Source organism: Diospyros lotus, chromosome 8, assembly GCF_014633365.1.
Source record: "Diospyros lotus cultivar Yz01 chromosome 8, ASM1463336v1, whole genome shotgun sequence".
Lineage (NCBI taxonomy): Eukaryota > Viridiplantae > Streptophyta > Magnoliopsida > Ericales > Ebenaceae > Diospyros > Diospyros lotus.
This window is the reverse complement of record NC_068345.1, coordinates 2,529,445-2,545,162: the sequence shown is the minus strand read 5'-3', so window position 1 is coordinate 2,545,162 and position 15,718 is coordinate 2,529,445. Positions and strand designations below refer to the sequence as shown.

The following is a 15,718-nucleotide window of genomic DNA, read 5'->3' as shown; positions in this document are numbered from 1 at the left end:
CTTAAGGCACCTTATATCACTAATCTATATTGGGAGCAAGCATATGTTCCAGTCAGTTGATCTTAACAGCACCAATTGCCTGCTATTGAACTGACCACTCTGCTTCTTCATCATCATAATCATTACTGGATGATGGTTAACTTGGAAGGTGCCTTCTACTTCTACATTAGCTGATGATGTTCATGGGTCATGGCTACTTATTGGTTCTTCTGCGCCATGTTTGGAACTGCGCTTTATGAAAAGGATAAGAAAAATGAATTTTCTTGGTCAATTATTCATATACATAATGCTGGCCAGTGGGCTGAGGTGAATGGTGGTGTCACCAACCAGCAGTCTCTCAGCTGAGGGGCCCAAACCTCATGTGCTCCCCATTCTCTCACAACTCTCTCTATCTGGCTCTAATCTTCCAAGAAGCCTCTTTCCTTGAAATCATCAAGCCAAGCTTTCTCCTGTTGGTGTCTATCACTTGTGCATGTATGATCTTACAGTACGTGCTACTCTAAGTAATGTGAAAAATATTTTACATAATGTAAAGAATGTATATTATTTTTTTATTATATATTACCTTTACTGATTTGTGGTATTCATTTCATTTCACCCATCAATCAGCTAATCCACTCCAGAATTTGACCATGAAGCAACTAAATGTGTGTGTGTGTGTGTGTGTGTGAATGCATGTTTGCATATATAACTGCTGGCAAAACTTCATGAGGTGTCTGATAGGCCTCCGGTGCAGCAGACCTATCAAAGGCGCTTCAAGATTCAAGGGCGGAATGGTAACACAGCTGGGTTTGCATAACAGCCAGCATGTGCTCCAAGGGTAGAATCGGAACTTGGCTGGTTTGTGTAACAAACTAGAATGTGCATAACCAGATGCGGTTATGGAGGGAGAATAACAACCAATAAATAGGGAATAGAAGAGAGAGAAAAGTGGGAAGAAATTGAGTAGATTCTACAGGGGCCTCTCAAATGCCCATTCTTTTCCTTTCTTTTCCTTGTTTACATTTCTTCTTGTAATCTGGAGTTGAAATACCAGCAGTGAATTCCTTTACTTAATCGGAATCCTATCAGTTTTCTTGAGATCCCACCAGTGTCAAACTCAGGATATTAAATTATGCATAATTACATGCATATACATAGTACTTACATTGCAAGATGATGACGTTGAAGCAATTTCGAGACAAGAACAGCCTGTTCCAAAATTATTGGAAAAATGAGTCCCAAGCAATGAAGCAAGTACACAACTAACTGTCACGACCCTTGGGGTATTATAGGGGCAAAGCTGTAATTGGTTACATTGTTGGCTAGGAAATGCTATTAGTTCTGTTGTAGTGCACATGGGTGTTGTTCCTAGACTCTACTTCTAGTTGAACAGCCTATAAATAGACCCTAGTATGTAGAGAAATGTATGCTGAAATAATATAGTGAATTCATATTTTTTTCTCCTTACTTTCTCCCTCACATTCTTCCTAATTCTCTCTCATTTCTCTTGATTTCTGCTCTATATCTCCCTCCAATTCTTCTCTGTTTCCCTCCAAAATCTCTCCCAATTCCTTCCTAGACCCTAGCTAAACCTAGGGTCGTGACATTTGGTATCAGAGCCATTCGTTTCTCGACAGTTCTCTTTGTTAAGTAATTCTGATAGCTCTAGCCGTGATTCAGAATTTTGTAGCAGTTATCCAATGCGATTCAGCGCCAATGATTTTTGGCGAATTGTAGGAGAGGCCAATTCCGTAATCTGATTTGACTTGAGTTTTGAAGGTAATTTCAGGAAGCTGCAACAGATCCAATAGCTTTTCGAATCCAATTGATTATCGAGGCTACAAAATTGTGTATTAGGTGAAGTTGGCGGTGATTGGGTGAGAAGGAAGACGCGATTCAGGAAGTGGAGCAGAGGTGAATTTAGATCCGATGGTCCTCGGCAGATCAGTAAGGGTCAGAATTGCAAGCAACGCAAGGTGAGCGACTCTCGGAACTGGTCTAGGTCACTACATGTGACCAAGGTGGGAAGGAAGGCACGATCGGAAACGGTTCAGAAGTTAATTCCGCAAGCAGCGACTCTCAATTGTCTCGATTTCAATTGTGATTCTCAACTCAGATTTGGAAGTTGAGCAAGAGGTATGGGCGAGCGTGGAACTGAGATTCCAAGAGTAGGGAAGGCTGTTGATTACGAATCAGTAGCCAAGAGCGAAACAAGGCTAGGCAATTTAGGCAATCCAAAAGCTGAAGATGAAGCAGGTGGTAGCTTCGTGGCTGGAAACTCGGCTGTGGAAATGGATAGCAGCGATTCGATTGTGATTTCGACAGCTCTTTGTGGTGAGACTCGGAATTGTTGAAGGTGCAATCAATCAGCTGCATCTCGGTTGCTGCTTGGGAGTTAAGCGAATCAGGATAGGGCTGATCGAGGCAGATTTGTAAGGTTCCAGTGACAGAATTTTGGTGAAGTTGGAAGCTGTGAGTAGGCGAACTTGAAGGCCAAACAAATTCGATTCTCGATTGCTGAAGTGAGGTTGAGGCGAGAAGGAAACTTTGATCGGAAGTGGATATTGAGTAATCGTTGCGCATCAGAATGCGATTCAGTCCGGAGAATTTCTCAGCTGACTTGATCGAATTAATTGAGCAATTCCTTAGCCGATGACTCTTGTTTGAGTTAATCAAGCAGATCCAGATCCAGATCCAGATCTCAGTGGATTTCGTTTGAGGCGGAATTAGGCTGGCTGAACTTGAAGCTGCTAAGGTTGCGGACAGATTTCCGAAGCTGATTAGAACAGGTTGTCTTCTGAAAAATCCAGAGGCAGCAGGTTGTTTGAAGGGTAATTGATTTGGAGGCCATCAGCAGCAACTAAAGGTTGATTCAAATCTAGCCTTTTGTGAATCTAAGGTTGCTGAATTTGAGTACCGGAATAAGTTTTTGGAGTGGTCCTTGGAAGCTGATCAAGAGGATGTTGTAGTGGTGAATTTTTAAGGAATTCAACTGAGGAGATGGCCGAAGGACTATGTGCTGCAACTGTTGCAACAAGAAAAGGAATCAAAGACCTTAGTAGACAGCTAGATGATTTTTTGATCCTATTTTCATACAAATTCCATATTAGTATTCCAGCTGAATGTTTTTCAAAAGAATATTTTGCCTACTTAAGTCAGATTGGAGATGAGAGTTGCAACGAAAAGCATGCGCTACAGCCTAAAGGTTATATTAAAAGCAGCCGGCAGATTGGAGGAATTCCGAAGGCTGATGTGTCCCTAAGATTAGGAGTGGATGATGCAAAGGAGGAAAACTTGGGACGAAGAGTTGGGGAAACTCACTCCACACCCCTGGGCTTGTGGATGGACATTCCCGCATTTGAAAGAGATAGGTCTAAATGGTGGATCAGGCAGTGTGAACGAATGTTCTACCAATACCGAGTAGCTGAAAGGGAGAAGGTAAAAATGGCTACAACTAATCTAAGTGGAATTCCATACGTTTGGTTCCAGAATTAGAGCTGGGGAAGGGTGGAATTCAGCTGGCCACAGTTTGTGATTGACTTGTGTAACCGGTTTGGAGGAAGGACCAAAACTTATGTCATTAATGGAGCTTCTAAGACTGCTAATCAAGTAGTGCAGGAAGCTGATAAAGTAGCAGTGGAAAAGGAAGATGATGTACATTCAGCTGAGGCGGAGTATGAGACTGACAAGGTCATAACAATGGGAATAGTAGCTATAAAGAATGAGGAAAAACCTGACCTAAATAAGGTAATTCTGAACGATAAGAAAGAAAAGGTAGTTGTTAAAGAAGAGACTGAGGTTCTATAGGAGGAAATACTTGTTGAAAGTTTGCCTAGGGTATACTTCAGCAATCGGCAAGTAGGAGGTTGGGGCAAACCTCCTGCTGATGAATATGGTAGTTCGCTCGATGGTGATATTTCTGGGGTTCTGCGACAAGACCAGCCCAACTATGAGGAAGAATTAGTTAATAAGACCAAACGTTGGAGTGATCTGGAGGAAGAAGAAGAGGAAGAAGAGGAGGTGGAAGAAGAGAGGATTGTACCGGGCAACTTGCTTGGAACATCTCATACAAATGTCAATGGCATAGGCACACAAGACAAGACAAAGGTGACATGGCAGCCAAAAGAATTGGAAGTATTGTACAGATTTTTGCACATAGAGAGGTCTGAAATTATCTCTATGATTGGAAAAGATAGGGTTACAGGACTGACAGCTCATTCAGAACCATTTTTAATGGCAATAAGGAAGAAGTTGATGGCTGAGATTGGTGTTGCAACAACTCATAATACTGTTATTGTTGAGAAAGAGGAAAAGAGAAAGCAACAGCAAAGAGAAATACGAGAGAAGAACAAGAAAAGATGAAGAAGAAATCAATTGGTGAAGAGAGGCAATGGATGAAGAAACACCGGCTCAGTTGTAATAAGTTTCTTGGGGACAAGAAACCTTTCAAGGAGGGGGAATTGTTACGACCCTTGGGGTATTATAGGGGCAAAACTGTAATTGGTTACATTGTTGGTTAGGAAATGCTATTAGTTTTGTTGTAGTGCACATGGGTGTTGTTCCTAGACTCTACTTCTAGTTGAACAGCCTATAAATATGCCCTAATATGTAGAGAAATGTATGCTGAAATAATATAGTAAATTCATATTTTTTCCTCCTTACTTTCTCCCTCTCATTCTTCCTAATTCTCTCTCATTTCTCTTGATTTCTGCTCTATATCTCCCTCCAATTCTTCTCTGTTTCCCTCCCAAATCCTTCCCAATTCCTTCCTAGACCCTAGCTAAATCTTAGGGTTGTGACACTAACCTTTGTTGACTGTCAAAACTAACTGAAAGTCTCAGAAACCATACCAAAAGGAACAAGGAAAGGAACTAACCTAACTAAAAGTCAAAAAAATTGAAAATTCCATATACACATTAAGAAACTAACTTAACTGAAAGTCAAAAAGATTGAAAAATCCTAAACCCTAACCTAACTAAAAGTCGAAAATAACCTATGTCGAGTGTCGACTGTCGGTCGTCGGTGTGGGTCGATCGTTAAAGCACAAGGAAATGACGACAAAGGGGACGAAGAAGGGTGAGACAAGGACAACGGTCTGACAAAGGGGACGGCGAAGGACAGTCACCGATTGACGGCTGACGGCAAAGGGAAAGCCAACAGAAGGTGGAGGCAACGAAGGAGATTACCGATTGCGACAGAGCAACGGTAGGGTTTCGGATCCGATTTAGGGTTTGTGGCAAAGAATAATCGTCAATCACTAACCAATCCTAAAACCGATTCAAGAGACAAGATGGAAGGCAGCTCAAGAGCCAGTCCAAACTGGCCCAAAAATGGCTTATTTTAGGACTTTTACTTCTATTTTACTTAATATATTTTAGGATTTTAATTCTGCTTCATATTTGTTAGTGATTTATTTCTATTAGGATTATAGTTGGATTTTATTTACAATATTAGATAGATTAGCCGAACACTATATATACTTATTAGTTAGGGTTTGTAAACAGTTTTTCAATTTAACTTTCAGCAAGTGTATTCAGTTTTATCAGCAAGCTAGATTCAGCTTTGCACCTACTTGAGGGCACATTTCGGTGTTGAAACTTGCTTCTTTCATGTGTTTTCTCTATACACGCACTACAGGTTGCGTCAGGTGGTATCAGAGCAATTAATTAACCAATCAAATGGCCAATCTTGAAGATAATTGTAGCAACCAGTCTTGTGACGGTGATCAGGGGATGTCAGTGGTTTAGAGAGCAATTGAAAAACAACGAGAAGTAACTCGTATTATGCAGTAGCAACTGGAGCAAATCAGCAACCAATTAGGCGCTTTACTACGAGTTGATGATAATCGAAACTAGAATAATGGCGTGAATCAAGCCGGCAACGTTAATCTAGGAAGACAACCCATTAATCCTATCCCCGATAATCCTATAAGACCAATGATGGATGATAGCAATGATGAAGATGATATTGGTCTTGTACCAGGGTTGGGGGGTAAGGAGGAATGCGTAGCAACACAATCATTGAGGAAACGATAAGTATAAACTAAAAGTTGATATTCCTACCTTTAGTGGAGATCTTGATATTGAGGGGTTCCTGGATTGGATCACTGAGGTTAACCGTTTTTTCAAATACATGGAGATCCCAGAAGAAAGACAAGTCAAACTAGTGGCCTATCGATTGAAAGGAGGTGCTTTTGTTTGGTGGGAATGATTGAGAAAGACTCGATTGGGGAAAGGTCGATATCCAGTTCAGACATGGAGACGAATGAAGCAGTTGTTAAGAGGTAAGTTTTTACCCCTTGACTATGAACAATACATATTTGAAGCTTATCAAAGATGTGCACAGGAAATGAGGAGTGTGAATGAGTATACCTCTGAGTTTTTGAGATTGGCAGAGAGAAACCTATTGTCAAAAAGTGATAATCAACAAGCAGTGTTATTTGAATGAGCTGAACCCTGCTATTCGTGATAAAATTGGGGTTTAGATGGTTATGAGTGTGGTAGAAGCAAGGAACTTGGCTTTGAAGGCTGAGTTAATGTTGAGTGAGAAAGCCTACAATGACAACTATCGCCAGTATAGTGGGAATGACAATAAACAAGCAGCTTTTGATAGAGGCAAGTTAGTTCAAGGAGTGCAACCTTCCAATCCACCTAATGTAGTCAACCCTAACAAGGCTATAACGGGAGGAAACACTCGAGGTACTACTTCTAATATTCCAAAATCCACTAATCCATATGCAAAGCCTATTCTTTTAAAGTGTTTCAAGTGCAATGAGGCTGTGCATAGATCCAATGATTGTCCAAGGAGAAAGACTATTAATATTGTAGAAAGGGAGAAGGAAGATGTTGTTGAAGAGGAAGTATATTGTGAGCCTAATGGGGAGGATGATGAAGGAGAGTATGGGCATGAAGGGTATACATGTGTAGTGAGGAAGTAAATGCTGTCTCAAAAGAATAAAGATACTACTCAGTGGCATAAGCTTTTTCACACAAGATGTACAGTGAAGGGGAAAATCTTTGAGTTGATTATTGATAGTGGAAATCAGGAGAACATCATAGGAAGAGATATGGTGGAGAAGTTACAGCTAACTCTTAAGAAACATCCAAACCCTTATACAATTGGATAGATCAAAGATGTTGGTGGCATACATGTGGACAAATGCTATAAGGTGTCTTTCTCTATTGGTAAGTACTTTGACGAAGTTTATTGTGATATTGTTGATATGGACACACACCATATTTTATTTGGGAGGCCTTGCCCATTTGATGTGGATGCAAAGCACTAGGGTAGGAAGAACACATATTAGTTTGAGAAAGAGGGTATGCGTTATACCTTGTTACCTATGGTGAAAAAGAACCAAACCAAAGCTTCTAAAGTGGAGGGGAAGAATTTTCTTACCATCACACATAAACACTCTTGAGTTTGTGAGGAAGTGTAAGGATACCCAAGAGGTTCACTTGTTGGTTGTAAAGGGGGAGAGCGTGAGTAAGCCACTAAAGGTGAACCAAATTCCAATGGAGGTGCACGGATTGTTGGAGGAATTTCACGATGTGGTTCCTGAGGAGTTACCTAATGAGCTCTCTCATATGATGGATATTCAACACCACATTGATTTGGTTCCTGGTGCTAGTTTACCTAACCTATCACACTACAAGATGAGTCCTAGGGAGAATGAGATTTTGCAGGAGCAGGTAAAGGAATTGTTGAGAAAATGACACATTCAGACTAGTATGAGTCTATGTGCAGTGCCAGCATTATTGACACCAAAGAAAAATGGGAGTTGGAGGATGTGTGTTGACAGTAGAGCAATCAACAAAATTACTATTGGGTATAAGTTTCCAATTCCTAAACTCGATGACTTGCTTGATCAACTTGATGGGGCTGTGATTTTTACCAAGATTGATCTCAGAAGTGGTTATCATCAAATAATCCGTCCAGGAGATGAATGGAAGATAGCTTTCAAGACAAGAGATGGGTTGTTTGAGTGGTTAGTCATGCCCTTTGGACTAACCAATGCACCAAGCACTTTCATGAGACTAATGAATCAGGTACTACGCCCTTTCATTTGTAAATTTGTTGTGGTGTATTTTGATGATATTTTGATATATAGTAAGTCTATTGATGAATATGTGGGGCATATTCGGGAGGTGTTGAATGTGTTAAGGGAAAACAAACTTTATGCTAATTTGAAGAAGTGTACTTTTATGAGTGAAAGCTTGTTGTTCTTGGGCTTTGTTGTAAGCAAAGAAGGAATAAAGGTAGATGAGGCAAAAGTGAAAGCTATTAGAGAGTGGCCAACTCCTAAAAATGTCGGTGATGTGACGAGTTTCCATGGGTTAACAACTTTCTATAGGCAGTTTATTAAACACTTTTGTAGTATTGTGGCTTCAATGACTTGAGTGTTTAAATAAAGGGAAGTTCCATTGAGGTGAAGAACAAAAGCAAAGTTTCGCCTTGATAAAAGAGAAGTTATGTACCGCTCCTGTCTTGGCATTGCCAAGCTTTGACAAATTGTTTGAGGTTGAGTGTGATGAGAGTGGAGTGGGTATGGGTGTTGTGTTGTCCCAAGAGAAGAGACCAATTGCGTTTTTTAGTGAGAAGATGAGTGAAGCTAGAAGAAAGTAGTCTACTTATGATAAGGAGTTTTATGCAATTGTGAGGGCTCTTAAAACATGGGAACATTACTTGATTGCTAAAGAGTTTGTTCTTTATATAGATCACTGGCCTTTTAAGTATTTGAGTAGTCAAAGGCAGTTGAGGAATAATATGCATGCTAGATGGTTTGTTTTTGTTGATAAATTCCCATATAAAATTGTGCACAAGTCAAGACAGCATAATTGAGTGGCAGATGCTTTGAGTAGACGTGTGGGTTTGATCAAAACTCTTAGTGTTGAGATCATTGGATTTGAGTGTTTGAAAGATTTATATGCTAACGATGATGATTTCAAGCACATGTGGGCACAATTCATGTCTCAGTAGCCGTCGAGAGATTTTTAGGTGCATGATGGATTTCTTATGAAAGGAAATCAGCTATGTATTCCTTGTACATCCCTTCATGAGAAAATTATTCGAGATTTGCATGGTGATGGTTTAGCAGGGCATCTTGGTAGAGATAAGACTATTGAGGCTATTATGGGCAAGTATTATTAGCCTAGAGTGAGGAGAGATGTTTCTATTATTGTGGCCCAATGTTATGTATGTCAAACATCTAAGGGGCAATCTTCTAACGCCAGTCTCTACATGCCATTGTCTGTTCCCAATGCTATTTGGGAAGATTTGTCTATGGACTTCGTGTTGGGTTTACCGTGAACTCAATGAGGTATGGATTCTGTTTTTGTAGTGGTTGATAGGTTTTCGAAGATGGCACATTTTCTTCCATGTAAGAAGACAACAAATGCAGTAGCCACAGCCAAACTGTTTTTCAGGGAGGTTGTTAGACTATATGGAATCCCTAAAACCATTATTTTGGATCGTGTTACAAGGTTCTTAAGTCACTTCTAGATTACTTTGTGGAGGATGTTCGATTCATCTTTGAATTTCAAAAGCACAGTGCATCCCCAGATTGATAGACAGACAGAGATGGTAAATCATACCTTAGGAAATCTAATTCGTAGCGTTTGCAAAGACAAGCCAAGACAATATGATCTAATCATACCTCAAGCAGAGTTTGCCTACAACAACGTCATGCATAGTTCAACAGGAAGATCACCATTTTCCATCGTATACATAAAAGTTCCTAATCATGCATTAGATTTGGTGAAGTTGCCAAATGTACTAGGTTATAGTGTTGCCGTTAACGACTTAGCCAAGCAAGTTCAAGCAGTTTAGGAAGATGTTAAGCAAAAGTTGCACAAAGCTAATGAGAAGTACAAGGCGGCAGCTAACAAGCATAGGAAGCACAAGCTATTTGAAGTTGGAGATAAAGTCATGGTGTTCTTAAGGAAGGAAATGATTCCAACCGGAAAGCAAAACAAGCTCAAACCAAAGAAGTACGGTCCTTATAAGATCACAAAAAAGATCAATGACAATGCTTATTGTTGAGGTTTGCCTAGAGTTTTCTGATTAGAAGATCAGTGGAGCGTTGATGGTTTTTAGTTGGAAGTTATTAGACAGTTAGGGTTTCTTAAGCCAAAGTGTAATTAATATAAACTTTGGGGGTCAAACTGTAAATACCCTATAGTTATTAGTTATATGGGGGGTTCCGCCTCCTCTATAAATAAAGAGGGCAAGGCAGCAGTCTAGGATATCTTATCTCTTGTCAAGTTCTCAATTACTATTGTGAGTATTTTTATTCTAGAGAAAGTGAGACTTGTGTATTGAGTTCTTGGGCGTTCTTGGAGTGAACAAAGGGTTGTACTTGAGCGATAGGATTGAGAGAGGGCTTGGGTTTTATACTAATCAGTTTCTTCTCAATAAAAGCTGCTCGATTGGGGTGTTGGACTGCTGGATGTAGAGCCAATTAAATTGGCTTGAACCAGGATAAATCTGTTGTCTCCTTTATGGTTTGATCTTTTCAATTCTGCTTATTTTTTCTATTGTTCATGTTTTCTATTCTTATATTTACACTGCATCCGAGAGTGTTGGAGAGGGTTTATGTGAGGGTTTTCTCGCCTAAGGGTATAATCTAAGAGTCCTAAGGTTAACAATTTGGTATCAGAGCCTCCCCTAGGATTAAGAACTGCTTTCTTGCAAGGTTTCTTTATATTTCTTGTTGATTTAATCTACCGACTATCTTCGGCCATGGTTTCAACAAGATATGATGTAGAGAAATTCACTGGATAGAAAAATTACCTGAAACCCTCTCGACAGAACAAAAACAAGAAAGGTTAAAACAGAAGGAGGAAATAGATGAAAAGGCCTATAATACGTTGATTCTTAGCCTTGGTGATAAGGCTTTAAGAGAAGTATCCAAGATGACCACCGCCCTATCCCTATGGAATAGGTTAGAGACTCTATATCTAACCAAAACCCTTTATACTCGGTTGTTCTTGAAAACCCGCTTCTTCTCATTTAGAATGGGAGAAGGTCAGAAATTGCATGACCATATTGATGATTTTGCAAAGCTGTGTTTGGACCTAGAGAACATAGATATTAAGTACGATGATGAGGACAAGGCCCTCGTCCTCTTGCATTCTTTGCCTAAGACCTATGAGACCTTTGTTGACATACTAAAGCATGGTAGGGAAAACCTTTCATTAAATGATTAATTGGAGATTTAAACTCCCAAGGAACTGCAACAAAAGGGAGAGGTAAATAGTTCTCCAGGAGATGCCCTAGCAGCTAGGTCTAGGCTGGAAAAGGGGGATCAAAGAAATAGGGGTAGGGGAAGATCTAACTCCAAAAATAGTAGGAGACCTGTTAGGATTAGGAGCTCTTAGAAACTGATTCAAAACTTAGATTTACCAATCTCTCTACACTCCTCACCCGGAAATCAAGATAACAACATAATATATTTAACAACAATTGAAAATAGAAAGGAAAAGAAAGATAAGAACAATCAAACCATCCAAGAAGCATAGATTTATCCTGGTTCGGACTGCTTTAAAGCAATCCTACATCCAGCCTTCTCTCCGAGAATAAATCCACTAGAAACCAGTTGAAACAAGATACAAGAACTTCCTTACTCTCCCTCACACAAGTTCGTTGCACTCTCAAGAGAATACAAGGACTAATTTTATCTCTAAGCCTTTCACTCTCTCTCTCGCTATCTTGACAGCATCACTTGCATCTCGAGAACAATCAAAATGATTTAGTATGATATATCCGACTGCTAGCACTCGCCTCCTATTTATAAACTATAGGGAGGCAGCAATTACAAGGGTTTAAAACTTAGCCTCTACAAAAGACCAACATACCCCTCATAATAAAAATAACTAAGTTATCTAATCTAACTTAGAATAAAAAATACAATCATAAAAATATCTTCATTCTAACAGGTTCTTCTCTTCAACTTCTAGAGCTAATCTTCCATGCAAAAAACCCAACAAGACCTGTTAGGTGTTTCTTGTGTCATGAAGAGGGCCATATTAAGAGGAATTTCCCAAACAAGAAAAAGGAATCCCAAGTGAAAACCAGCCCCAAATGCTCTAGCACCATGTGTGGTTTTGGCTATGAGAATGCAGATGTCCTATAGTTTTTCTAGGTATGCAGTAAAATTAGCATAGGTCCTAGGGTTAGGGTGTACTTCTCATAGGAAATGGGTATTTACCCATAGAGACATGGTGGAGGGGGAAATGGTTTGTCTAGGCATCAATCTAAGGCCAAGATAATTGGAGATGTGAGAATAGGAAGTATGGTGGAGCTGTTCCAGAATATTAGAAGCTGTAAAATATGTCCCTGTTTTAATAGAAAGCCTAATGTCCTTAGGAATAATTAGATAGTGAGAATTGAAGTCCTAAGAAGTTGCAAGGATCTCTTAGAGAGATGATAGCAACCCTCAAGAATGGAGGTTATGTGATGCATGCTTGCATTTATATGTGGATAAGCTGCAGCCACTAAAGGATAGCCTATGATAAGGTTAGGCTGTGTCATTTGTTGAGGATGGCTCACAATGGTGAGCAAAGACTAGGAAAGGTATCTAAGGCTCGGGATATTAGGGGAGGGGAAAATTTGCAGGTGTATAGGAATAGAATCCATGTAGTTTTGACTAGGTCTCCAGATGTAGAAGTCTCCAAAATCAGTAAATCCCATTAGAAATCAGTTCCTAGGATGTTTTGGGAACCTATCTAGGCCTTGTCTCATGGTGGAGCTAGGTGAGGTGAACCTAGTGGTGATGGTGTGTCCCTAAGGAATTCCCAAGCGTATATGAGCTTGCTAGAATTTAGGAAGCTTGCTGGAAATTGTTTCTGGTGTGAAAGGTTAGGTGTAGTAGAGTTGCTGAATAGGTATGCCTAGGTCTTTCAAAAGCTAGGGTTCTTACCTATGAGGGAAAACTCTAATAATAGGACATGGAATTAGTTGATTCCAAGGCCAAGGGATGAAATTTGGAATGCTGCCAGCAAGGAGAATCCTTTGGGATGTCCGAAACTAACCTATGAACCAGGGTATAGCAATAGGGAAATCTGGAAAATGTTTTGGTCATATTCATTGTGTAAGCTTGGGCTAGATTGTGAGAGGGAGGAAGCTAGTGTTTAAGATAGCTTTGGCTCTTGCAGTGAGGGTCCTTGTGAACAGTGAGGAGAAATGGTGTGTGCAAGTGTGTCCTTGTATGGTGTAGCCATTATTGATCAAAAGTCCAGATTAAGCAAGGAAAGGGAAGGAGAATCATCTTGTAGGAAATGAGCAAGGTAATAGAAGGTTTAGAGTGCTGCCTAGGATGGGTAGTGATAGGTCTTAAGTTAGGCTCCAGTGAGGAATGGAAATTTGAGTTTATAAGATGCTTATGCACTGCCTTGAGTGCTAAGGATGGGCTGGAATATAGAGTCCCTTGTATAAGAAAGAGGGTTGCACTCATGTCCAAATGAATGGCATGGAGCCATGTAAATTTGGGGAGAATGTTGGACTTGGGTGGAAGATCCCTTAGATTAAATGGGTAGAGTGCTGTGTAGGTATTGCAAACAGCTAATTATCCATGAGGAAACTAAGAAAAAAAATAATCTTATAGTGTAGCCAAGGGATAATAGGCTAGAGGGAAAGGTAAGCAAGGATTGGTTGCTTAGAAGGTCTCTCTAAGTGTGATCATATTTCCCTAGGTAAGATATAAGATTGTGATAGTCCAAAGGGTAAATTGAGTGCACGAAGAAGCTGTGTCAATTTCAATGGTATGCCTAGGAAAAGGCAGCTCAAATGATAGTTATCCAATGGGAATCTCAAGGTGTAGCTGAGGTTGTAGTTCAGCATTTGAGATTGTTGGAAGGAGGAGAAGCTGGAAAGATAAGGCATAGAGGTTGGAATAGAAATAGGACAGCTCATGGCAGCCTAGGAATACCCAAATCTTAAGCATACCTTTGTTAAGCTGGAAATAGAGGTCGAGCAGTGTTTTGAGTTTTTTCGAAGCAGACATAAGAAGGAAAGTCAGTGGTAAAGCCTAATAGACCGGTTTTGGGGAGCTAGGAATAAAATCTAGCAGTGGAAAGGCCAATCCGGGTGAGGTTCACTGTTGATGTGATGCTGTGTAAAAGTTTGGACACTTTGGGATTAATAAGTATCATCATGTATGGATTTGGTTTATGGTGGAGTGCCTAGCTGGAAATTATGCATTTAGGGTGTATATGTTGCATTTTGTATGCAGCAGGAACCCTAAAATATAGTCTAGGTAGGAGGAGTTGAAACAGCCAATGGGCAGTCCATTTGGCTTAGTATTTAGTCCCACCATGGAGTATATCAATCATATTGATGTTCGGAAAAGTTATTCATTAGGAAATCCCTTGAGGAGAATAATATCTAATGAGAGTTGTAGGTTTAGTTATTGCAGCTGGAATTTTATCCAAAGGTGGTCCATTGTTATGTTTTACAGCATTGATTTGTTTTCTTTGATGTGTTTGTGTTTGATTTGATCAGGTTTGTTGTCCATCACTCATGTGGAGAGCAGGATTTTTGGCTATCGGGTAAAGAACTCAAGGCAAATGGTGGAGATTTGTTGAAGCTTGCCTAGAGTTTTCTAATTAGAAGATCAGTGGAGCGTTGATGGTTTTTGGTTGGAAGTTATTAGACAGTTAGGGTTTCTTAAGCCAAAGTGTAATTAATATAAACTTTGGGGGTCAAACTGTAAATACCCTATATTTATTAGTTATATGGGGGGTTCCGCCTCCTCTATAAATAAGAGGGCAAGGCAGCAGTCTAGGATATCTTCTCTCTTGTCAAGTTCTCGGTTACTATTGTGAGTATTTTTATTCTAGAGAAAGTGAGGCTTGTGTATTGAGTTCTTGGGCTTTCTTAGAGTGAACAAAGGGTTGTACTCGAGCGATAGGATTGAGAGAAGGCTTGGGTTTTGTACTGATCAGTTTCTTCTCAATAAAAGTTGCTCGATTGGGGTGTTGGACTGTTGGATGTAGAGCCAATTAAATTAGCTTGAACCAAGATAAATCTGTTGTTTCCTTTATGGTTTGATCTTTTCAATTCTGCTTATTTTTTCTGTTGTTCATGTTTTCTGTTCTTATATTTACACTGCATCCGAGAGTGTTGGAGAGGGTTTATGTGAGGGTTTTCTCGCCTAAGGGTATAATCTAAGAGTCCTAAGGTTAACACTTATGTTGTGGATTTACCTAATCATATGGGTATTTTCAAAACCTTTAATGTTGTTAATCTTTCTTTGTATTTGACGGATGTGGAGTTATCATACTTGAATCATAATTCGAGAACGAATTCTTCTCAAGTGGAGGTGAATGATGCGGTTGCTAACTGGTCCTAAAACCGATTCAAGAGACAAGATGGAAGGCAGTTCAAGAGCCAGTCCAAACTGGCCCAAAAGCGGCCAGCTCGGCCCAACCCGGCTAGTCAAGAACTGGCCCAAACAAGGGCTGAAACTTCATATCTTCATATTCTTTTAGGACTTTTACTTCTATTTTACTTCATATGTTTTAGGATTTTAATTCTACTTCATATTTGTTAGAGTTTTATTTCTATTAGGATTCTAGTTGGATTTTATTTACAATTTTAGATGGATTAGCCGAACACTATATATATACTTATTAGTTAGGGTTTGTAAATAGTTTTTTAATTGAACTTTCTGCAAGTCTATTCAGTTTTATCAGCAAGCTAGATTCAGCTTTACGCCTACTTGAGGGGCGCGTTTTCG

At 39.8% G+C, this 15,718-nt stretch overlaps 1 long non-coding RNA gene across 7 annotated transcripts in view; it reads right to left on the bottom strand.

Annotated features, from left to right (window-relative positions):
• The window catches only part of LOC127807853 (uncharacterized), a 36,694-nt gene that overhangs the window by 16,607 nt on the left and 4,369 nt on the right, over window positions 1-15,718 (bottom strand). The gene's annotated exons all lie outside the window — the stretch shown is intronic.